We start from the raw sequence: 25890 nt of genomic DNA on the forward strand, positions 1-25890 counted from the left end.
CATTCTCCTTTCTTTAGACCTGCACCGAATTCTCAGGGGCTGCTGTGTAGTCAATTTCCTGCACTGGGAAAACCACGGAGGTATTAAAACTCACCAGCCCTCTCTTTGGTCCGCTCTCCCTCCCTCCTTCCCCACGGGATGGTTGCGGAAAGCGGACGGGAGACCTGGGAAGTTGGCGTTAGAGCCGAGCATCTCCAATCCGCTCCACAGAAAAGAAAAAAAAAAGTTATTACGCGCCCTACCGTTTGCTTAGCGGGGTTCACACTTTTTCGGTTTTGAATCGAGGGACGTTGGAGTTTGGCCCGAGAGCCTTGGCAGTTTGCTGCGAGAGGAGGGCGCTGGGGGGAGCCTGATGGCTGGTGTTCGGGCGCCTTGGACACGCTGTCAAACCCCGTGGGAGGGGACAGCCGAGGCCAGTTAGGAGTTCTGCGTGTTATGGTCCTTTCCCAGGCCACCAGAGTTGCTTCGTGGTATTTGTGTAATTGATACAAGATGCTGATTATGTGTTAAACCGTTTTAGCCGTTAGGGGAAATATTCCTTGAAAGAACCAGCGTTACTTCAGCGGAAGTCTGTGTCCTCTTTGGGGAGTCTGGGATCTTATCCCCTTCTCCCCCATTGATTCTTCTATCGCTGCCCCCTGCAGAGGAAAGAAATGACACCTATGCCCTGGCTTATGGAGCAAATATTTGTCTAGTAAAGTATGTCTCAAAAGCACAATGTGTGCCCCCTTAAATATAAATTTGCTAACGGGGGAGCCTAATAATGGACCCTGTTTCTTGTGGAAGGATTTCTACACCCAATGCGAAAGCTCGAGGTAACCCTGTTAGTCACTGTTTGATTGCATAGAACGGAGTGAAGTGCAATATTTAACTTCGCCCACAACTCACCAGTGAGTTTCTGGTTTACTTGCTGCCAGGATTTGCTATAGGCAAGTAGTTCTCCTTTAAGGATGTGATGCCACAAATCCTAAGGATGTTCTAAAGAGATTTTTTTTTTTAATTCTTCCAAATCCCGTCTCTCCATCTATCACAGTTTGCCCAAGTATTCTGGTAAATGCGGTAACTTTATTCTAAAAGTTGGGGCGAGAGGCAGTGTTTTTTTCAGCTGGGAGTTCTATGTGTATGTGTTGTATGTATGTGGGGAAAGGGTGTGGTTTGATAGATGTATTTGTTTTGAGAAGGCACTGTTTAGGAAATGATTGATCTTGGGCAAACTAAAGAACACTAAGGTAGCTGGAATAGGTAGTGGTAATAGGGATTTAATGCCTTCTTTCACATGTTTGGTTTATAGCTCTCTCAAAAGGTGCCATACACTGAACTAGGGACCATAAAATTAAAAAACAACAACAACAAAAAAAGAAAAACACAGTAGGAAAGAAGCCTTGTCTCTTGGGCTTGCAATATGTTGTACTACAAAAATTCAGCCCAAACTATTAGGTCTTAACTGGGACCAAGAAAATAGAAATTCTAAATTTAAGAATTTTAATATTTCATCTGATCATTACAACAGTTTTATGAGGCAGTTATTATCTGTCTAACAAATGAGAACACAGTCTACAGAACCAGAGTGTACCAGAAGCAGGATTTGAACCCAGATCTGCCTGCCTGACTGGGCTTTAAAAGGTTAACGCCTCTTATCAAGTTTAAGTGGCGCTCAGGCTGGGTCATGTGGATAGGACCTTTCAGGTTATGCCTTTCTGTGAGTCTGTGAATATAACGTGCAAGGAAGAGTGGACTGTGGGTCAGAGGTGCAGTGCTGAAGAAACTCAGGATGAGCATATGTAGAAAAGGAAGCCAGATTCATGTCAATGTATGGCAAAAACCACCACAATATTGTAAAGTAATTAGCCTCCAATTAAAATAAATAAATTAATTTTTAAAAAAGGAAAAGGAAGCCAGCCACTCCACATGGTTTCTAATTGTGTGCACAAGCTGAGCCCTATGGCCACTTCATAGATGTTTTCAGGGACAAGCTCATGTAGACTGAAATCATAGGATACTTCAGAGGAACAGTGGGCTCGCTCAGTTGTTGTCGACTGAGGGCAGAATATGCCTAACAGCTGAGAGAGGCAGGGCACTAGGGTTTTCTTTCCACACTAATCAGTCCATGGAGACAGCCCAGGAAGACTGGGGAGAATGGCTGCCAAAATTGAGGGGTCCAAGAGAGTTACTGGAGTCTTATAAGCTAAATTGAGGCTTGTCTTATATTTGCACTGTCAAGCTGATTGCCCAAAAGATTTGACATTTCCCAGTGATTGCTGTTTGGCTTGATATTCAGTATAGATAGTTTTGGCTAATACACCTTTACCCCTCAAAGATATAGGCATATATATATATATATACATGCATCTCCTGTGCTGGGTTTGGTTTTCATGTAAAATCTTTATTTTCTGGATGAAAGGAAACATTGTTAACCACCCAACAGGCAAAATGTTGCTTGATAATGGTTTTGAATGAACAAATTCTCTGTGATAAGATATCTTGGTTGCCTGGTACTATAATCGCTAAACAAGACTTCAGAGAGTTTGGGCATTGATTTTGGGAGGGAACACTTGGCTCAGAGGACTTTGATAGTTGTCTCACTGTTTTCCAGTGTTTATAAGAGGAGTTCAAGCATTGATTAAGAGAATCCATCAGGGCTTTTAAGTGACAAAATATTGTTTTAGTCTTATCTCCAAAGTCATCTCAAGTTATGGCCCCAATGCATTCTGCTTACAACTCCATTTTATGTTTGCTTTTTTTTTTTAAATTAGCATTGTTTTTGCATATTAGTATGTCCATCTGCTATGGAAGTTTTTCTTGAATTTCCTAAAGAGTGTGAAAGTAGCATAAAAGATAGTAAGAGAAAGCCTAGTGAGCGGATTCTCCAGCCATATTTTTAAAATCATTGTATTGGTTTGTTTATTTGGGGCTGTGCTGGGTCTTTTCAGCCCTTGCTGCAGGGGCTTTCTCTTCTTGCAGAGTGTTGAGGCAACCCCCCAGTTGTGGCACGGGGGCTTCTTACTGTGGCGGCTTCTCTTATTGCAGAACATAGGCTCTAGGGGCACAGACTTCAGGAGCTGCAGCACATCGGCTCAGTAGTTGAGACTCTTGGGCTCCAGAGCGCAGGCTCGATAGTTGTGGTATGCGGGCTTAGTCGCTCTGTGGCATGTGGGATCTTCCTGGATCAGGGATTGAACCTGTGTCTCCTACACTGATAGATGGATTCTTGTCCACTGCGCCATCCAGGAATCCCTCTCCAGCCTTTTTGTCTCTCTCTCTTTTTCTTTCTATATTTATTTGCAAAAGGGTAAGAACCTCTTGTATGTGTTTCGCCCTCTGTATTTTTTAAATATAGAATGGAAGTGAAGATTTTCCTGCTTTCTGGCAGTTTTGCTGCTGCTGTGTTGCTGTTTTTTCCTGTGTTATATATCAAACAGCTGTTTTCTTCCTCTGCTAGGGACCTGCGTAGAATCACATGCAGATCAATGTCACCAAGGTTATAGAAACCAAGTAAAATCTTGATAGTATACACTCAACAGCGGCGCTCAGATTTTTAAAGAGCTGTTTAAAGACAAATCAACCATTTGAACTAATGATGAGTTTTTATCAGCAGTTGAAATTGTTGCTGAGATAAAAGGTAAGTCTTGAAAACAAAGGACGGCTTCAAGCCAGCTGGCCATCCCCCTGTCTCTGCAGGGGGAGCTTCCCTGTGGCCCGCCTCAAGCCTGGACACCAAGGTTGGGCCCCTCCACAGCCCAGCTGTCCACCTTGGGCTGGTGCGTGCTCTCAGCAAGAGAGCCTGCATCTGGCCAGGGTGAGGTGGCCTGCTAGGGGCCTGCCAGCTGGGTAGCAGGACCTCAGCTGGTTCTTGGGTGTGTAATCCATACCCAGCTTGGACTCCACTCTTCAGCTGTCAGTTTGTAGAATGGCTTCTGTCTGGACATGTGGTTCTGGGAAGGGGCTTATAAACAGAAATAGCATCTTCCTCCGGGTGGGCACCTGCCATCTTACATGGAAGAGAGAGGCATGAAGAAGGCAAAATAGCAGCATCTGCTTGTTCTGGGACAACCCAGGAGCTGGGCTAAGGTCCCTGCTCAGGACTGTCACCACCACAGAGAGGACCGTGATGTCTGGAAGCTCTTCCTGTCCTTTTTTGGCAATCCCCAGTAGCAGTCAGCCGATTCTGAAGTCTTTGCCTACAGTGACTGAAGGAGCATCATGGTTCTTTTGAAGGGAATTTTTTCCTGCAGTCCTCACGTTAGTGAACATTCAGATTTTGAGTGTTTTCTTTTTACCTTTTCCGGTAAGGCAGGAACTTTGTTTCTCGTAACAAAGATCATCAACTAGCAGTTACATTAAGTCTTTATGAAAGTTGCTGTGGTTTTCGTCTCTCAGTCCTGTCCGACTCTTCGCGACCCCATGGACTGTAGCCCGCCAGGCTCCTCTGTCCATGGGATTCTCCAGACAAGAATATTGGACTGAGTTGCCATTTCCTTTTCCAGGGGATCTTCCCGACCCAGGGATCAAACCTGAGTCTCCTGCACTGGCAGACAGATTCTTTACTACTGAGCCATCAGGGAAGCCTTATGAAAGTTAATGATAGTTAATTCTTTGTGGTGCCTGGATTAGTGATAAGAGTTGCCGAATCCTTAAATCTGATTGTTGTCTTTTGGGATTCAAAATTACTCTTAGGAAGGTGTATCCATGTGGAGGATAGTTTTAGAAGTCTGTTTTTAATTTTTTTAAATTGATCATCTTTGAACAGATACAACAACGTGGCAAGAATTATACTTGGATAATCTGGTTGACGGGAGAATTGGTTATTTCAGTGTGATTTGCCATAATAGGTCTGCATAAAGAACATGAAAGAAATAAAATGACAAAGCAGTTTTAAGACTAAGTAAATTTCCATATTTTGGAGAGGACATAAAAAGTATGTAGATAAAGTCTTGATGATTTTCAGGGTGAGGATGTCTAAGAGTAAGTGCCAGCACTCTTTATTTTCTTATAGAGACTAACACACGAGAAGGCACATCTTAGCAGGTGGATTACTACTTTATTTTTGAAAGGTTTTGGGTAAATTGTGCTATGGTAAAAGGAACCCTTGACTGAGTGTCAGGACCCAGAATTCGCCAGGGTTTTGCCACTGTTCACAAGACCTTTGGATGCTCATGTGAACTTCTGATTCTCAGTTTCCTTATCTGTAAAATGGGGAAGGAGTGGGCAACACATCTATTCATTCTAAATTCTCCTAGCATCTCATGTTCCTCTTCTCAGATGTTTCCTTGGGAGGGAGGGGCAGATGCAGAGCTTCTCAGTAGACCTCCTTTTTGGGGGGAAATAAATCTTAATTTCCTGTTCATCTTAAATGGTCCAGTGAATGTATTAGACCTGCAGAAGCAGAATTCTCTGGGAACCCTCCAGCCCTTCCCTTAATGGAGTGAAGGCCTCCTGAGCCCAAGGCTGCCGAGTGCAGGTGCTGGGCGCTGTGTCTGTTCAGAGTGGAGGCTCACCAAGTGTCTGTTGACTGAATTAATAAAGAGGTGTCTCTGGAGCTTTTGTAAATCTGCCCATTGTGGCATCCAGCAGAGGGAAAGGCCCAATCCCTTCCCGTAAGGAGTTCCTAATCTTGGTGAAGGCAAGCTGTAAATGCACTTTCCTTTCAGTCGTTTTACAGGAGCTGTGTTTATGAGGCCATGTAGGATGAATTGTCAAGTGGTTGATACAGACAATAACTGCTTAAGAGTTCAGAGTAGAGGGGAGGGAGGTGGAGCCAGTCAGGGAAGACGGCCGGAGTGAATTTCAGGCTCTATTCTTGGAAGAATCCAGGTGCTGCTGACAGAAATAGCAAAATCAGAAGGGAAGCCTGGTTTGAAAGGAAGAATAGGGACTTGGTTTGGAGTTCAGACATCCCAGCGAGAAGGACGGAGCACCTCCGTTTCATGCGTGGAGTTTGGACATCAGCTGTAACTTGCAGTTTGAGAAGGTTCAGTTTCTGCCATGACCTCATGCTGCTGATGGGCTCCTGACCACCAGTGAATTTTCTATCCCAGGCGAGAAACAAACCAAACAGCTCCACTTGTCTGTCACCTGAACCTATTAAAATTCCAAGGGACGTGTGTTATTTAAGATTTCTTTATGTCTGTTTGGAACTAAATAATTCATGCTGGCAAGCATTTCGTTTACAACAGAGAGGGAGCATGTTCTGGTGGGAGGGAGAATAAAAGAGCCTTTGATTCATTTGCCTCAGGGTTCCCGCGGGAGGGCCCAGGCTGCCTTGGGCTAGCATCTTATTTTGGACTTTGGAAGCCATCTTAGCTCAGCTGCGTGAGTGCCAGCCAGTGCTGGAGGAAAAGAGAATAACCCCATTGGATCATATGAAACCCCCTCCTGACTGCGGATGGAAGGGTTTCTCCCATTTCACATTCCTTGCATTAATATGGTGGCTCACTTCCCCCAAGTGAGAGCTCCATCTGAATCTGCCACTTGCACTTGGATTGAAGTCACAAGGCTTCAGGGACTCTGCCTCAGTCCACGAATGTACAGGAAACTTACCAAGACCTGGGTCTCTTTCTGCTCCCCGTCTTAGGCAACAGGCACAAATAAAATCAGCGTTCTTTTCTTCTTTAGATTACTGCTGGGGAAAAGTGGCTCATTATACCATGGATTTCCCCGGTCCTTAAATAAGTAGCCTCTTCATTTGCCAATGCTGGGGGAGCCCTAAAGAATCGGAGATGGAGATGCAGGCCTGTGGAATTACTGGGGAAAGGCATTTTAGGAACTGGAAAACTTTTTCCCATTCTAGGCTTGTCTGTGTAAGCACCTCACCTCCTACAAGAATGCATTAGCTGGAAAAGAATCTTGTCTATTTTAAGCAATTCTTTTATTCATGGAAGCAAAATGCTTCCTTACTGAAAAGTTCTCATTGCTGAATGCATATGAAGTAGAACCCAGTAACTTTTGACCCTCCCACAGCCTGCTATTAAAAAAAAAAAAAGTTAAGACTGCACCCAAATGCATGCTTGGTCGTTATCTGGGTTACATTAGCCCTTGAAGCATTCTGATTACAACTTGTAGCTGCCAAGCCCTGTCCTGCAGTGTTATCTGGTACAAAAATTTTCCATGTGGTTGTTTTTAGCAGAGCTACTATATGCAAACTGCACGTGAAGATGTGAGTTGCAAAGAAATAGAACTTCTAGGAGGGGAAATGTGAGTGATCTTACATTGTTTTTTCTACTCTTTAACTATTCTTTCTCTGTGTTTCGGAGATTTTTATCATATTTCCAAACTGAGTTTTATTTTTATACACTGGAAAGAATGCCAGATTTACCACGAGTTTTTCATTTGGTGGTAGTTTTTTTTTCTCCCAGCTTTTTTCTTTGAATTCATACTTGGCCTAGGTAATTCCCTCTATGTTCAAAACAAAACAATGTCCTAAAAGGAAAAAAACAAATGGCTACATTGTTCCATGAATTAAAAACAATATACCGACAGTCCAAACATTTCTCTTCAATGTAAAACTCTTTAGTCATTTTTTTAAGGAAGAAAAATACTAAACTTTGCTTTAACTATCCTGCTTCATTGTTTTTCTTTTCCCTTTTTATTTATTTTCCTTTGTCTTGACTAATGTTTAAATTTTTTGGAAAAGTTTTAGTTCTTTAAGAATATCACACATGGAGAAAGAAAACATTAAAATTGCATTTTACTTTTTCATCCTCTGGTTGGAAGAGAGGGGGAAATGTTAATTAATAATAAGGGTTTGTAACTGACTTTCTTGTTGCTTGGTTAAATTGAATATTTGTCGTTATTGCCTAGAGATATTTAGCTGTTATATGTGAAATAAGCAGGTAAATATAATTTTAGTTGAGGTTTGCTTTTGTGAAATACAAAATGCTGGGTAGTAGCATCAGGGCATGGAGAACTCTGTTGTTAATTTATTGCATTTAATATTCTGTAAGTATTTCGTATTCAGTATTTATTGTAATTAATACATCAGTTACCCATTGCTATAGAACTATACCTGCTAATTTTTTTAAGTAGGCATGAGGTAGAAAGCACTCTTTTCCCCAGGAATCCCAACCCTCTTGCTCTCTTCCCCTTCGTTTCCACTTTTCCTCTGTAGTAGAAGCCTCACCACCAACATCACAAAGTATTCAGGTCAAAACCCTTACACACATGCTCTTTTACCTTTTCCCTGAAATGGGGGAGAGTTATTTATGTCCTTTTACGTGGTAGTCAAGACTGGGAATCAGTGTTCCAGCCGGCAGGTTGATTGTTTTTCTCTCCCAAAATGCACTTTTTAGTTACCACTGTTGGGAAATGTAGGCTACTTTCTGACTAGCCGGACTCCTCGCTGAAATGACTACCTAGTTCAAGAATGAAGTACCTGCTGCGCTTTCCCACCCCAGCCGATCACACATTCCCATCGGTGCCCAAGCCAGAGTCATCGTAGCCAAGAGAAAGTGCTTCTGATTGGGGATGACCGCTTGATTTGGGGGAAAGACGTGCTTTAATCTTTGCTTCTTAGAGGAGAGACACTTGGTAAAATACTACCCCAAATGTTTTGAATTCCGTTGGTGTTACCTAGAACTTGATGAAGAAGGCTTACCTCTTGGGCTAGGGAAGTAGTACTTGCAGTGGTCTTCTCTGGTGGCTGAGACGGTAAAGAATCAGCCAGCAGTGTAGGAGACCTGGGTCTGATCCCTGGGTCGGGAAGATCTCCTGGAGAAGGGAATGGCAACCCACTCCAGTATTCTTGCCTGGAGAATTCTATGGAGAGAGGAGCCTGGCAGGCTACAGTCCATGAGGTCGCCCAGGGTAGGAAATGACTGAGCAGTTAACACACACACACACACACACACACACACACACACACACACACTCTGGCAAGGTTATAATTGACCCCAAAGTTGTGTAGGAGGATTGGATTTTACAAGTTCTCCCTGACAATTTCAGATTTAAATGGTTGAAGTGTTGGGAAAAGGTAAAAGGAAATACTGAGCTAGTAAGAATGTGGACTATTTGAGAATTAATTTGTTCCTGGTGATGCTGTTGTGCTTGCGTGCTCAGTCGTGTCTGATTCTTTTGGGACCCCGTGGACTGTAGCCCACGAGGCTCCTCTGTCCGTGAGATTTTCCAGACAAGAAAATGAGTGGATTGCCATTTCCTACACTAGGGATCTTCCCAACCCAGGGATTGAACCTGGGTCTCCCACATTGCAGGCAGACGCTTTACCATCTGAGCCACCTGGGAAACTGGTGATGCTGTTACATAAAACCAAAGCCATTTGAGTAATCTTCCCAGGGCATCTAGGTCATTTACCTCTGAACAAAAGTGTACAAAATTTAATTCATGCTATTGGACAGTATTCTTTCTTCCTTCTCTTCATTTAAGCAGTGAAATAGTCCGAATGGGAAAAGCATACCTGGTGTATTTATAGTTTTAGCATATTTTTTTCTGGGTTTTTTTTTTTTCATAATGACCCATAGTATACACAGTAGAAGATGTGTACACATGATCTATTTACAAAGCAAATTATGGCTTCATCTATCATTCTTTGGTGTTTGAAATAGGATATTAATTTCCAGAGGACAAAGATGGCATTTGTTCTCTGGGTCTGAAATGTACAGTGTGGTACCTGGCACAGTCTTTTGAATAGCATGACTGAGTGATTGTCAAATTTTAAGCCTGAAATTATAAATCATCTCAATGTTTCTCAATCTTTTCTAGCCTGTTTTTCTATCACATGTTATTTGAGTGTCCAGCGGTTTTTAATCCAGTTTTATTTTCTATGATTTGCATTACAAAAACAATCACCATATCGAGTATCTTTCCCTATTACACTTATCTCCTTCTTCCCTAGCGGAGAGTTCAGCCTCCTCTTTTTACAGGAATTGGCCTCCGGGAGACTTCATTGATTTGTCCAAGGTCATACAAGTTAACCAGCTGTTCTGGCAGGGCCAGATCTCTTACTTCAGAGGTCAGGCCCTGCAGTCCTTGATGGAGTGCTGGCTGAGAATAAGGCCTTGGGAGGAATTCAGGAGAGGCCCAAGAGGGCAGGCACTGCCTCTACCTTAGAGGAGTCCAGGGGCTGCTGGGGACATAGAAGGCGCTGGGTAACGCAGATTATGCTACGATCAGTGGTGTGTGGTGCCAGGCTCTAGAAGAATTCAGCCAAGGGAGGTGAGTTCAAGGACTCGAGGAAAGTTTTATGAAGGGTTCGAGAGAGATTTCACCAGGACGGTAAAAGGTGGATTCGGTTTTCAAAGACAGGGCTAGGGTGAGACTCCTTCTGTTCCTCCCTTTCCCAGCCAGACTCATAGGTGGGTTGTGTCCACTTGCCCGCTGCCTCTTCCTTACCAGCTGCTTATCTTGTCATGGAATACAACCCGGGTCTTTTTCCTCCCTTCTCATCTAACCGATTCCCACGAAGGTCCCCCGTGGTTGCCCAGTCTAGCAGGACTAGATCTGAACGTTTCATTTTTATTTACTTACTTACTGGCTGCTCTGGGTCTTGGTTGCTGCACGCGGGCTTTCTCCGGCGGTGGTGAGCAGGGGCTACTCTCCGTTGTGGAGCGCCGGCTCTGGGGCTTCAGGAGTTGCGGTCTGTAGGCTCAGCAGTTGTGGCACATGGGCTTAGTTACCCCTCGGCGTGTGGCATCTTCCTGGACCAGGGATTGAACTCACGGTCCCCTGAATTGGCAGACGGATTCTCAACCACTGGGCCACCAGGGTAGTCCGATCTGAACTTGTTAATTCTTATTTTTCATGGCACGCTTGACTCCACTGTTGGAGATGGTCAGTCTCAAAGTACGCTCTGCCCTGTGCCTTCCTGATGTCAGGCTCTGGTTTCTGGAAGTGTTAGTGCTCCTAAGGGGTCTAGTGCCCGCCAGCCCTGGCTGGTCTCTTCTCTCATGTCACGCTGGTAGTAGCTCTTCGTCCTTTGGGAGTTCATGAACCTTTTTGAAAATTTGGTAATAGCTCTGTGTTCTTCATTTTCACAGAATTCTTTTTTTTTTTTTCTGCCTGACTTGTCCCCACATCATGGTGGTGGTTCAGTATTTTTTTTTAATGAAGTGTAGTTGATTTACAGTTTTGTAACTTTCAGGGATACAGCAGAGTAATTCAGTTATACATATTGAATATATATATGTGTGTATATGTATATTCTTTTTCAAATTATTTCCCATTATAGGTTATTACAAGATATTAAGTATTGTTGCCCATACTATACAGCAGGTTCTTCTTGGTTATCTATTTTATATGTAATAGTTTCCATAAGAATTGATGCTTTCGAATTGTGGTGCTGGAGAAGACTCTTGAGAGTCCCTTGGACAGCAAGGAGATCAATCTTAAAGGAAATCAATTCTGAATATTCATTGAAAGGATGGATGCTGAAGCTGAAGCTCCGATATTTTGGTCACCTGATGTGAAGAGCCCACTCACTGGAAAAGACCCTGATGCTGGGAAAGATTGAAGGTGGAAGGAGAAGGGGACGACAGGATGAGATGGTTGGATGGCATCATCGACTCAATAGACATGAGTCTGAGCAAACTCCAGGAGACAGTGAAGGACAGAGAAGCCTGGTGTGCTGCAGTCCATGGGATCACAAAGAGTCTGTTCAGTTAGCAACTGAACAGAAGTGTCCCTAGAATTCTTCCAAACCGATGCACAAACCATATTGTCTTCTTGCATGTTTCCTAACCTTTTAAAGTCCATCTATGGATCTTAAAGTCCAGTGAAATGCCCCTGAATTATATGCTGCTGATTCAAAGATACACTTTCAGCCCATTTCTCACTCCTCATCCATGGCTCTGACGGGATGATTCCTCAGTGCTTCGACCCCCACGGCAACGCAGAGCCGTGCTCACCATCCTCTCCCTAAATCTGTCCACTTGTCCTCCTGCTGTTCCCCTCTCTCTATATTCAGTCACGCCACCTTCCCTGCAACCCTCCTCTCCCCTCTGGCTTAAACCAGATGGTTTTCTTTGTTTTCTCTTTCTCTACACCCAGTGACCAAATCCTGTCTGTTTTATCTTCCAAAGATCTCTTGACTTCTTGACCTGTGTGTTGCCTAAGCTGTCTTTTTGCCTTTCTGCGGGATTTTTGCAATAGCAAGTCCACTGCCTGGCTCCATCCTTCCTGAGTTGCTTCAGTTGTGTCTGACTCTTTGCGACCCCAGGGGCTGTAGCCCACCAGGCTCCTCTATCCATGGAATTCTCCAGGTAAGAATACTGGAGAGGTTGCCATGCCCTCCTCTAGGGGTCCTTCCCAACCCAGGATTCAAACCTATGTCTTTTGCATCTCCTGCATTGCAGGTGTATTCTTTACCACTGAGCCACTGAGGAAGCCCATCACTACCAATGCATAGATATTAATATAGTGATATCTATTGACATATAGATATTTGTTGTTTAGTCACTAAGTCCTATCTGACTCTTTGCAACCCCACAGACTGTAACCCTCCAGGCTCCTCTGCCCATGGAATTCTCCAAGCAAGAATACTGGAGTGGGTTGCTAGTTCCTCCTCCAGGGGATCTTCCCAGCCCAGGGATCAAATCTGTGTCCCTTACATCTCCTGCATTGGCAGGTGGGTTCTTTACCACTAGTGCCATCTGGGAAGCCCATCCTGTGTCCTTCCAAACTGTCTTCATCAGGGCAGCCAGCACAGCCTTTCTGAAACCCAGATCTGACCGTCCCAGTTTGAGGCTACCCTGCAGGGTTTCTTTGCTCGGAGGAATGCCCACACCCCCTCTCTCTCACCTGGCAGGGCTCTCTGAGATGTGGCCCCTGCAGGTACTTCCTCCTCTTTCACGTGCTCCGCTTCAGTTGTTCTGAACTCCAGGTCCCCACTTGGCCTCGTGATCAGTCACTCTGTCCTTGACCTGCACTGTGTGCTTCTCTCTGCCGGGAATTCCTGGCCCCACCCTCTGTGCCTCCACTCCCAGGCTACCCCTGGAGCCTCCCCTGACCTCCCCCCACCAGCATCGCTCACTCATGCGGACCCCGTGGACCCAGAGTATCTGTTTTGTTCTCCTTGGATGCTTGGTCATTCCTGCGGCACAGCACCCATCACCACAGATTGCACTTGTTTGTTTAAATCCTTGCTTCCCATTTAGAGGTCAGGTCCACGTGATTATTCTTGACCCCCTGGTACTTTTGCCCTTGTGGGTTCCCTCCCCCCCCAAAAAAAAAATTTATTTTACAATCATGTCCAGGTAAAGATGAATATATTCCAAGCTGGATTTATTAGTAGGTAGCCGTTATTCTTATGATGTTCATTTTTTATTCTGATTTTAAAAAAAATACCCTATTAAGACACTTTTCATGGTCTCCTTAAAGTCTTATGGGCTCTAACACTTGGTGACCTGTGCCTGATGGATATCTTGGCTCTGTTAGGCGAACAGAAATCCTCTGGTGATAAAGTAGACAGCTGATTGATTGTGACTAGGACAGGCGAGAAGCCCCCTCAGTTATTTTCCTATGTGGCATGTCTGTGGTGGTTTGAATAGCTCCCTAATGTATTACGATTGTGTACTATAGTCCCTGGTAATCAAAAAATATATTTTAAAAACTAGATTCGTGGACTTAACAGTCATTTTTGTGTGTATGTATGTGTGTGTTATTTAACTTATATGTAGAGTCTAGGTTGGTCACAGCTTTTCTCAAAAGCTTTGACACCATTTTAAAAAGCAGAGATAGTACTTTGCCAGCAAAGGTCCATCTAGTGAAAGCTATGGTTTTTCCCGTAGTCATGTATGGAATGGATGTGAGAGTTGGACCATAAAGAAAGCTGAGCACTGAATAATTGATGCATTTGAACTGTGGTGTTGGAGAAGACTCTTGAGAGTCGCTTGGACCGCAAAGAGATCAAACCAGTCCATCCTAAAGGCAATCAGTCCGAATATTCATTGGAAGGACTGATGTTGAAGCTGAAACTCCAGTACTTTGGCCACCTGATGTGAAGAATGGACTCGGTGGAAAAGACCCTGATGCTGGGAAAGATTGAGGGCAGGAAGAGAAGGGGACAACAGAGGATGACATGGTTGGATGGCATCACTGACTCGATGGACGTGAATTTGAACAAGCTCTGGGAGTTGGTGGTGGACAGGGAAGCCTGGCGTGCTGCAGTCCATGGGGTCGCAAAGAGTCGGCCGGAAATGAACTGATTGTGTGTGTACGTGTTAGTGTTAGTTGCTCAGTTGTGTCCAACTCTTTGTGACCCCATAGACTGTAGCCCTCCAGACTGCTCTGTCCATGGAATTTTCTAAGCAAGAATACTGGAGTGGGTTGCCATTTCTTTTTCCAGGAAATCTTCTTGACCCAATGATCGAGCCTGGGTCTCCTGTGTTGTAGACTGATTCTTTACCATCTGAGCCACCAGGAAGATCATATACATATATATATATAGATAGATAGATAGATAGATTTGAAAGCAAAAATCATGAGATCTTTATGATGTCAAAAATATGGTCCTCAAGCTAACTCACTAATACGAACATTTCCCCATGATGTGGCTGTGTGCAGCAATGACTTTCAGTGCTAGTGGGATGGTGATTTTGCCCCACTGGGAACATTCGGCAATTTATGGAGATGTTTTCTGGTTGACGCCACTGGGGGTGCTACTGGTGGCTGATAGGTTGAGGCTGATATGGTATGTGTGCTCAGTCATGTTTGACTCTTTGCGACCCTGTGGACTATAGCCCACCAGGCTCCTCTGTCCATGGGATTTCCGGGCAAGAATACTCGCGTGGGTTGCCATTTCCTCCTCCAGGGGATCTCCCCAACCCAGGGACTGAACCCAAACCTCCTGTGTCTCTCTGAGCCACCGGGGAAGCCCTGGTTGAGGGAGAGATGCTGCTAAACATCCAGCAGTGCCTGGGACAGCCATTGCAACCAGGAATGCCCCAGCCCCAGATGCCAACAGGGCTGAAGTTGGGAAACGCTCACGTAGAGGTATCCTTCATAAAACCTGGTTCCGACAACTGTGTAATTCATTTGCTTTATTTCCCCATGTTTCCTTTAAAAGCCATAATTCAGTTGCAGGACTATGTTGCAGCCCTGGACCCAGGCACTTCCTTTTCTGGCTTTAATAATATTGAGAAAAAGCCGTTTAGACGGCTGAGCTGTAGAACCCCAGAGTTTGGGTCTGGAACAAGGGTTCCAGTGAGAGACATAAATCTTTCTCCCATGGTACATGGTCTGTTATCATTTATATCATTCCCCCAAATACAGGTTTGTGTTTTTTTTTTTCTTTCTGTGCTGCTCCTAGCTGGAATACAACCAATTGTTGTCTGGGTGGGGAGGGGGATGCTGAGTCATTTATTCATGCTTTTTATTACCTCTTGGCTTGAATATCACCCTTCATTGTTCACAAGCCGCTCAGCTTGTTTACTTTTTATAAATTACATGTAATCAGTCCCCTTGCAGGTCTGGCTACTGTAATTGGCAGCAGCCACGGAGCAGGGCTGACGAGCCTGCATTTGTGCTGATGTCTCAGTTCAGTCTCCACACTTCCTTGCCGCTTCCATCTGTATTTCAAAAGGAAGGTGATCAGAGCTACCACGCTGCTCTGTCTTCTTGGCCGCTGGGATGGCACTTTATATAGTCCCATAGAGTCCCTGTGTCCTTTGGTGGAGGAAGAATCAAGGATTTGGGGGCAGTGGTCCTCAAGCTTTCGTATGCAGACCAATCACCTGGGTGACTTCTGAAATAAAAATTCTGCACCCCACCCCTCTTTTGAAACTTTTAGTAAATCTCGGTAGAGGCCCAGAAAACTGTACTTGCGATTCAGATCCCTGCTGATTCTGATGTAGGTAGTCTTTAACTGATACTCCGAGAAATGCTGAGTTAGCATGGAGAAAAAAATGCCAGAAGAAAGAAAATCCCATGGAAGTAAATGTGTATAGAGAGTGGGATAGACAGGCAAGAATCGAAACTCAGAAGGGAGTTTTCTGTGAGATGAGGGCAATATGCCTGATGCTTTTTTAAAATGTGCTTACAAAAATAATAAAAGAAAAAATATGTGCTTAGTGTTTTCCTGCCTTGATTTTGATCAAACTCTTCTTGATGACAAAAGTGAAAGGGCATTTTTGGAAAGGTTAGAATATGAGAAAGTACCTAACCATTGCCAAGAAACTCAAAGATGTTACGAAATCAAGGAAGCTATTGTGTAGGTATCGATTTGAAAAAGAATGTGCATTCCTGAATTGAGTTTTCTGAATGGCTTAGAGACTAAGAGGAGAGGTGACAGAGGATTAACTCCTTGCCAGAAGTTCTGGTTTTTCTGGTTATTGGATCTGAAAGCATATTATTAAAATATAGTCCAGATTTTCTGGGATAGTTCTAATTTCAGATATTTTTTCCCATTGTCATTATAGTACATGTCTGATTTGCCCCAATTTTTGATTAGTTGAGATGTGGTTGGTTTGTAAAAGGGCCTTAAAATAGTTCTGCTTGACTACAGTTCTGTTTTCAAATTTCTGTCTCTGTCTCTCCCTGTGTGTAATATATATATTCTAATCTATTTCTTTCAACCTAAACTTGACCATCATCAGCTTTTGTTAAATCCTTCCTACCTCTGCTCTAACCATCTCTTCTTCAGGGTGTTCATCTTTGCATTTACTTTACCCTAACGAGCTCTGTGTCAAAGTGCTCATGTTTCCACTCTGGGAACCCAGATTGTACTGTGGTCTTTTCACCACCCTGAGCTGGCTGACCTTTCCTCCTTCCTTTCTTTCCCCCCAACCTTCTTACTCTCTTCCTTCCCCTCATTTCCTTACTCAGGAACCCTTCAGCCTCTTAGATACGCTGTCCATCTGCCCACAAGATCTTAGAGAATCTTCCCATCTGCTTTGTAAGTGTTTAGTATCATTATTGTTATTAAATGAAGTGTCTACCACACCCTTTCATTGCACTGAGAGTTCAAGTTCAAGTACGTAGAGTTAGTAGATCACTTTGTTCCCGAAGTGAATAGAAGGACTGTGGCTGACTGGTGGTGGGGTCCTGGAACCAGTTTCTGCCAAGAAAAGCTAGACTACTGTGACTTCTGTCCTGCGTGAAGAATCGAAGGCTGGGCTCCCAACTTGTTCTTTTTATTCCAGGTGACCTTACTGTCTTGCTTTTCTGAGTTTTAAATCTGTATACTTGGAAGACCTCTTTTCTTAGGAGTCTCTTGATATTTCTAGTTATTTTTTCTAGAATTTATTCTAACCCATATGTTGTTTAACATAGTGGTAGATGTTTCCAATGAATATTTAACTTTGCTGAAAACAAGTATAAATGCTCTTAGGGAGAACCACAACATTAAGTAGTCATCCAAGTGCAGTGTAAAAACATACATAGCTTATAAATTTTTAGTGGGAGTCTTTTAACTTAAAAATTTCTGGTTTGGGTTCAGCATATAGGAAAAAAAAGTTATAGAGTATTTATTAAAAAGTTATGAAATATTAGCAGAAGTTGTAAAATATTAGGTAAATAGAGGTATTGCCCTTTACTTAAGTTACTAAAGGGAGATGTCTTTCTCAGAATTAAATAAGAGTATTATTTAGTTTAGTATTAAACTAAATATACATATTTAACTTCTAATGATTTTATATTTACTTATATTTAAATAGAAAATGCTTAGATTAACTTAAAATTCATAGGATGTTGGTATTTTGTTTCTGTGTTTTAAGACATCATTTTTATTTAGTGCTCAGGTGTATTTAAAAGTTTAGTGTCTCCTTACTGATTTTAGTGGTTCTTAAACAACTAAAAGATAAATCTTTTATGGTAGGTTTTATGTACACTAAATATTTAAGCAAGTGTGATTTTTATTCCTAAGCTAGAGAAATGCTTGTATGTTGAGAAACCCATGTTCTTATTAACTAAGGGATATTGGAAGATGGATATGGAAGTATTTTTAATGTTTCAGATAAAGCTCTAGACTTGCCAACATTCCTGTTTGTAGAGAGTCTGTTGTGTTTCTAAACCATAATTTTCCAAAGCAGAACAAAATTGTATAACTTTGAGATCTTTATTGAAATACTTAAGGAGAAGAAAATGGCTCACGGATGGTAACTTTTCTTAAAGTAGTGAAAGGAGAAAAACCTAACTACTGATCCCATTCTCAGTGAGAAAAAAGAGGACCTAAGGAATTGCGGCCACGGTTGAAGGCCAGTTGGTTTCAGCAGGCAGGGGAAGTCATGGACACAGACATCCTGACACCCAGCCCGGGGCCAATCCCAAGCGGCCACATCTGCATCTTCAGTGTGCTGTTGTCTTTCCAAAATTTGAGCATTTTAGCTGCCCTGGAGAGCTGTGACTATATGATAGATGCAGCCCAATTTCTTACTTTTTTTTTAAATTATTTTTAATTGTAAAAAAAAATCCCCACATAACATAAATTTTACCCTCTTAACTAATTTTTAAGTGCACCGTGCGGCAGTGTTAAGTGTATTGACATGGTCCTGCCACCCCAGTCTGTTTTTGCTTCTCTCTCTTGTCTCTGGAGCCTTGAAAACATCTGAAGGGCCTTTAGACCGGCACCGTTTGGGAAGGCCTGCATCTCACCTGCCTTTGCTCCTTTTTTGTACTGACTGTGTGCTCAGGCGTCTCTGACTCCTTGTGACCCCTTGGACTGTAGTCCACCAGGCTCCTCTGTCCATGGAATTTTTCAGGCAAGAGTACTGGCATGTCTGCGTGCTAAGTCGCTTCTGTCATGTCCAACTCTCTTCCACCCTATGGACTGTAGCTCATCAGGCTCCTCTGTCCAGGGGATTCTCCAGGCCAGAATACTGGAATGGGTTGTCATTTCCTCCTCCGAGGAATCTTCCCTACCCAGGGATTTCACATGAGTCTCCTGTGGCTCCTGCATTGGCAGGTGAATTCTTTTACCGCTGAGCCAGTTGGGAAGCCCTCCTTCCTTGTAGTAGGAAGTTAATTGTGTGGAATTTGCTCACCTGATCCCCACAGATGATCCTACTTCATTGCCCATTGGAAATCCCACGCCCCTTTCTGCCCCAGAGGAAAAATTCCTTCCTGATTGTAGAGTCTGTGCTCAGTTTAACATTCAGCATATGAGCGTGAGTCACCCTGGGTAAGCATGTAATCCCATTTATACCTTTCTTCCAACCTCCCTTTAATTTTTAACTTAAGATACTGGATCCTGATTTCCTGTGTAAGGCGCAGTGATTTGGGAACTAGTTTAGGGACCAGGCGATGTTGAGATTTTTTTGGAACTGGCACTTTCCATTCTGCTGACAGTGAAGCTGCCTGGCCTGTTTTAATATTCAGACTATGTGTGGAATGTCTGTGTGGATGAAGAAACAAGTTGAAGCTTTTTGGGAGGCAGGAAGAAAGGGGAGTGAAACTTTTTAGGTAGTCTGATTTTGTGGGGGAAATGTTAAGGTTTTTAGAATACAGGCTAACTAAAAATAAGTGGCTGTTTGGCTTTATGATTTCTTTGAGTATACAAAGGAAATACTTGATGTTGGGCTAAAGAGCTAGCGTTGATTAAGTTTATTAACTGATAAATTAACAAATTAGTAAACCTGCCTGTGATTTGCAGTTATTATCGTTCCCAATGTGTAATCACTAATTCTGTTTCTTCATTTGTGGAATCAAACATATGTCACTGGGAAGTAGTTTTTCTTTTTTTTAAATTGATTTTTATTGGAGTATAGTTGCTTTTCAATGTTGTGTGAGTTTCTATGGTACAGCAAAGTGAATCAGCTATGTATACATATATCCCCTCCTGCTCTTGGATTTCGGAGAGTTGCTTTTAAAAGAATACTCGTAAAGCACCTTGGAATCTTAAAGATACTTTGAATATGGTACTGAAAGAATGTAAATCATTAATGCTTATATTTTTATACTCAAAAATACTTATATTTTTATACTCAAGAAGAATATGGAAGTGGGGGTGAATTGAACATTCAAAATATTCCTTTTGAAAGACAACATACATTTGAGCAAAGCCATTCTCCCTAAGTGCTTATTTTAAATTGGCAGTCACTTAGCCAACAGTCAGTAATCTCACTTAGCAAGTGTTTGGCACGCCTGTTTTAACCTGCACAGGTTCAGTTCACACAAAGAAAGGGAGGGTGGGGTGATGTGATGGGAGCATCCTGGTAGCCTCATTAACATATCTGGAATAACTATTTGAATATTTGCCAGCTGAGCTAGGCAACCTGGAGGCCTGCCAGGTGAGCCATGGGAATTTCTGGGAGGAGTGTGGAGATTGGAGCCTATCAAATGTTTTTCTTTTTGGAGGGGAAACATCTTAGAAGATGCCGTTTAGGATACTTCCCTTACCCTCTGAACAAAATAACTCTTTTTTTCCTCCCCTTCAAATTCTGCAAAAACTTCTCTTTCCACCACCTTTTTGTACTTTTTCAGAATAGTACAGTAGGACTTGTCTCACAGATAGCTTTTGGTAATCTCTCTGGGGTGAGTTTGAGTTCCTGCTCTGCCTGGATTTTTGTTTCTGCAGAATTAGTCCTGAAGCTGTTTCCGTGAGGCTCGCCAGGGCAACTCCTCTGCAAACTTATCATGTGGACACAAATGATGGGAACAGGACAGACAGGATAAACTAGGGCGTCTGCGGAGTCAACTCCTACCCAGTAGATGCTCAGATCATGAAGATGGCAGCCTGGCTCAGCTCTGTGCACCAGAGAAGTGGTCTTTACAAGGTTCTGTCTGGGGGGCCTTTGACTTTGCATTGATAGCTGTCTGGCTGCAACCACAACTGTGGGCTCTAAAACTAGTCAGTAGAGTAGTCAGTTGAAACCAGAGGTTCTCAGGTATCTGGATATAGTACGTTTAAAGGTGAGATGAGGCAGGGCTCCGTTCTCTAGCTCTCATTTAGGGGAGAAGTATATTGGGTTCCCACCAAGACTTCCCTGGTGGCTCAGACGGTATAGAATCTGCCTACAACGCTGGAGACCCGGGTTCCATCCCTGGGTCAGGAAGATCCCCTGGAGAAGGGAATGGCTACCTGCTCTAGTATTTTCACCTAGAAATTCCGTTCATAGAGGAGCCGGGCTGGCTACAATCCATAGGTGTTGCAGAGAGTCAGACATGACTGAGCAACCATCGCTCACTCACATACTGATGCTCAGGAGTATGCTCGGGAGCATCAAAATCACTAGGGAGCTTTTCCAAAAACCATTTACTTTGATTTTTTTTTCCCCCCGTATTGCATTGAAGGGTGGGTAGGGATGACCAGGAAAGGTGGCATTTAAATCTGCAATCACTTGAAGCTGTGGGTGCTTGCCACAGTGTGGTCATTTCCATAGTTCAGGCCAGTTTGCTACCCTACGTCCTCCGTACGCGGTGGAAAGATACAGCCTAATGACTCTAGTGCTCACTCCTCCTGCGACAGGATTTGCAATCCTGTGTTAAATGTACATTTAATAGGCTTGTCAGAAAAGGTGGTTTTTTTTTTTTTTCGCCTCCTGATTGGAGCTGTGTGTGTGTGTGTGTTTAATCTCTTCAAAGTTAGTCCTTAAGACTGATTTTTTAAAAATATTTATTTATTCGGCTGCAGTGGGTCTTGGTCATGGCATGTGAACTTTTATTTGCACCATGTGGGATCTAGTTTCCTGACCAGGGACCAAACTCAGGCCCCCTGCATTTGGAGCACAGAGTCTTAGCTACTAGACCACCAGGGAAGTCCAGACTGACTTTTTAAAATCACAAATATGGAGTATCAAAACCAGGAAAGAACAAATTTGATCATAGCTATCAAAAAAAAAAGAAACTTAAAAAAATGTGAACCTGAAAAAGAACTCTGGTGCATTAAACTGAGCCCTAAATTTTTTACAGATATTATAGTGAGCCTATATATTTACATTTTGTATGCCAGTCATTTATAAATATATATGCTTTTAAATGTCTAGACCACAGTTATTAAATTTCAGTCACCTTTTGTTGAACTTCACTAATTTCTTTGTAGTTTTTTCAGTGTTGTATGTGATTTTTATATTTACACAATCACCATCTACTCATAACTAATTATAAAGATAAAACTTTGATTCTTTTTTTTTAATATAATATTTTTTTTGGCCCTGCCACTTGGCATGCAGAATCTTAACCCTGGCTCTTGACAGTGAGAACATGGAGTCCTAACCACTGGACTGCCAAGAAATTCCTAACTTTGAGTCTTCATAGCTTTTTTTTTTCCAGTTGATTCCTAACAGCCTGTTTAAAAGAAAAATATTTATAGATGATTGTAATCATGTAATTCATGAAGCAATGTAGGGTTAAAATGAATAACTGTTAGTTCAGTGTTTTTCTTTTTTATTATAAAATGTTAAATCTTATATTCTTGAGGCTTCTCTATTGTGTCAGTTTCTCATATTATAGAATTAATACCATATGCAATATTACCAGTTTCACCATTTAGTACATCTTCAACATCTCTGAGGATGGTAGATATATAAGATGTTTTTTTAAACAAGTACATGTCTGAAATTATAGTACAGTTTATTCAAGTCATAGAACACATTGGTAAAACTTGAGTTCTGGCACTTGGCCCACATTTAAATTGATAACATATGTGTGTGGGAAAAAGCAACTAGGTACTGGTGATCTCTTTAGAATGTGTTAATATTGTTAGGTCCAAATGTGAGTTATTTGGTAGGTTTACCAGCTTAAAAAAAAAAACTAAATGAAATCTAATATTACTTTTGTGTCCCTTTTAATTGATTTTAGTGACTTGTTTTAGTTGCTAAGTCTTGTCCGACTCTTTGTAATCCATGGACAGATGGAGCCCACGAGGTTCCTCTATCCATAGGATTATTCAGGCAGGAATACTGGAGTGGGTTGCCATGCCCTCCTCCAGAGAATTTTCCCACCCCAGGGATCAAGCCCTGGTCTCCTGCATTAGCCGGCAGATTTTTTACCATTGAGCCACCAGGGAAGCCCTTTAGTGACTTATTAGTCAGTATTTGTGGGGATACATATGATAAACTTTGGGAGGTTGGTTTTTGTCTTCTCCTTATTCTACACGTGAAGTTCTAGGCGGGAGCAGTGAGTGGAAAGGCTGTCTTCAGGTGTCATGAGGTGGAACCAGTTTAACCATCACTGCAGCTCATCCTTTGTAAGCTCCCTCCTCAGCTCCCTGGCTTATTTACATGTTATATAATCCAGACTGGCTTGTCCTGTTTGGTGAGTTTGTTATAAACTGCCGGGCTAAGTAAACGTGGGCTAACATTTTAAATGGATTAAAAGTTAACCAGTACTTAAGGAGGGACGTAGCAGAGGGGCCCAGCTGTCAGGGGGCCCAGGTTCTGCCTCCTGGGGTGGGGGTGGGTCCATTTCCGCTTCCCCTTAGGAATGGGAAATCCACGTGAAACTATAGCAACGCCTGGCCAGAGGACCACTCTTCAGTGCGGATGACAACCAGCATGCTTTGTCCGATACTAGAAACGTCAGATCCTGAAAGCGGGTGTTAATGGTGTCCGTTAATGAGCTGTGTACACAAGCACAAACGGACACACCATACCAGTGGGACCATTTTCATCCATCTGTGCCCAGTACGAAAACAACGAAGGAGGAAACGACTAGATGACTGAGTCTTGTCCCCTTCTGAGTTCAGTGCACGGTGAGAGAACGTGTCCACATGCTCTGTGTTGAGCATTTTAGGTGCCTGCGCCTGGCAGGGTTATGCTGATCTATGGTGTGTAACTCACCCCCGATTATAGGGTTATTGCATCCTCGGACCTTGTCTGTCGAACTTTCTGGCAGATGTGCACGGTCTCTTGTGTGACTTCTCTGAACCCTCTGTAGGGCTGCGTATCCCATTCCATGTTAAGTGTGTCTTTTTCATACTCAAGAGATGCTGGTTCCATCCCTGGGTCAGGAAGATCCGTGGCCTGGGAAATGGCACCCCACTCCAGTCTTCTTGCCTGGAAAATTCCATGGGCAGAGGAGCCCAGAGGGCTACAGTCTGCTGCTGCTAAGTCGCTTCAGTCGTGTCCGACTCTGTGCGACCCCATAGACGGCAGCCCACCAGGCTCCCCCGTCCCTGGGATTCTCCAGGCAAGAACACTGGAGTGGGTTGCCATTTCCTTCTCCAATGCATGAAAGTGAAAAGTGAAAGTGAAGCTGCTCAGTCGTGTCCGACTCGTAGTGACCCCATGAACTACAGCCCACCAGACTCCTCCATCCATGAGATTTTCCAGGCAAGAGTACTGGAGTGGGGTGCCATTGGCCTTCTCTGGGCTACAGTCCAGGGGGCCACAAGGAGTTGGACACGACGGAGCGACTGAGCACACACACTTCCCACCTGGAAGTTGGAATCCCCTCGTGGATATTCTTAAAGTCTTCCTTGAATGCCTCTCCCTTCCATACAGGGCCTTTCTGAGGTTTGCAGGGCTTCCCAGAGCCAAGAGAGTTTGTCAGCCTAAAGTGATGGTGATGACCTCCACCTGCCCTGGTACAGCCTCTCCCTCTCACATGTGCCCATCTAGGCACTTCTCTCTGAGCGAAAAGACCAGGGAATGCTAACTCAAGATTTCAGTTAACAGCAACCCACTCACCCGCCATGAGTCACTCTTAGTTTGAAATATCCTAAAAAGAGGTTCTTATTTCTTAAGGTCAGGAGGGTTGCAGCATGCTTGATTTTTCAGTATCTCTGGTTAATAATGATTTTAGAGAGTAGAAGAGGAAATGGTTCTTTTATGAGTGTAGCATAAAACTGTATGGCCTCGTGCAAATGATCTAACTTCATATGAATCCTGTCTTATAGACAGAAGCTTCCTTTGTATAACTAGATTCACCACTCTGTCCTTCTCTGAAATACTGAGAGGAGAATAATCTCATATGTATCACATACATTTTTTTTTAAAAATCAGCGTTGAGAGGCAGGAAAATTACCAAACAGTCCACATTCTTCCAATTCTGATTTTTTTACATCATTTTTGGTGTTTTAAATCAAAAATACATTTTTCTGTCCTTTTTATTTTTTGAATTGAAACCTACATCCATGGAATTATCATCTTTATAGTGGTTGACTACTGGAGTTTATAATCAGAAGATTGTGAGACCTTTGGAGAACAAAATAGAAAATAAAATTAAGTTTAGGAAATAAATTTTTGTTGGACATTGCAAAAATAGAAAAAAAAAAAAAAAAAAGTGGGTGAATAACTGGCAACACAAACTTTTTCCTGTAAGTTCCTTTTTCCCAAACTCTTGCCATCATACTAAAAAAAGTTTTCTTGTGCATTGCTTTTTTTCTCAGAATCCTGCTGCTTACTGTTAGAATTTTTTCATATGCCAAAGTTTTGTTTTTCATGTGATTTCTACTCATGAAATCACATGAGTCTTATTGGGAAGAAAACATGTTTTTTTTCAAAGTACAGTGGTAAGGGACTTCCCTTGCAGTCTAGTTAAGACTAGTTAAGACTTAACTAGTTAAGACTAGTTAAGACTCCAAGCTCCCAATGCAGGGGGCATGGGTTTGATTCCTGGTTGGGAAGCTAAGATCCCACATGCCTCATGGCTAGGCCAAATTTTTTTTTTTTTTTAAGAAGCAGTGGTAAAAGTTGCTGATAATAAGCCAAAAGGAAAATGAAATATGAACTTCTATACAGTTTATAGTGAGTAAGGGAAATTATTAATAAATGCATTATCCAAGGTGAATGAAGTTAGATTATTGTCGGGGACATATCAATTCTAATTAAAGATAAAGGATATAAGTACATTTTTCTAGTTTCAAAAATTACACTTTTCATTTCCTATCTGGCCTTTTCCCCAAGGAGGTGTGTTCTTAAGACTTTTCTCTCAGTCTAATAAAGGTGATGCTATCGCCTGAGCTAGCTTAATGGAATGCTATCATAGTTTCTTTGGAATAATCAAGCAGAGAGATAAAAATTCAAGTCTTTGGAGGAAGCAACTGGGATTCCTGAGCAATAGGATACCTTA

The 25890-nt window shown here is 42.8% G+C and overlaps 1 protein-coding gene and 1 non-coding gene across 5 annotated transcripts in view; one reads left to right on the forward strand and one right to left on the reverse strand.

The window, feature by feature from the left end:
- The window catches only part of GAB1 (GRB2 associated binding protein 1), a 125567-nt gene that overhangs the window by 474 nt on the left and 99203 nt on the right, over window positions 1-25890 (forward strand). The gene's annotated exons all lie outside the window — the stretch shown is intronic.
- On the reverse strand, window positions 9163-9234 carry TRNAC-GCA (transfer RNA cysteine (anticodon GCA)). The gene has a single exon. It is a non-coding gene; the product is annotated as a tRNA-Cys (tRNA).

The sequence above is a fragment of the Dama dama genome, chromosome 5 (assembly GCF_033118175.1).
Source record: "Dama dama isolate Ldn47 chromosome 5, ASM3311817v1, whole genome shotgun sequence".
Taxonomy (NCBI): domain Eukaryota; kingdom Metazoa; phylum Chordata; class Mammalia; order Artiodactyla; family Cervidae; genus Dama; species Dama dama.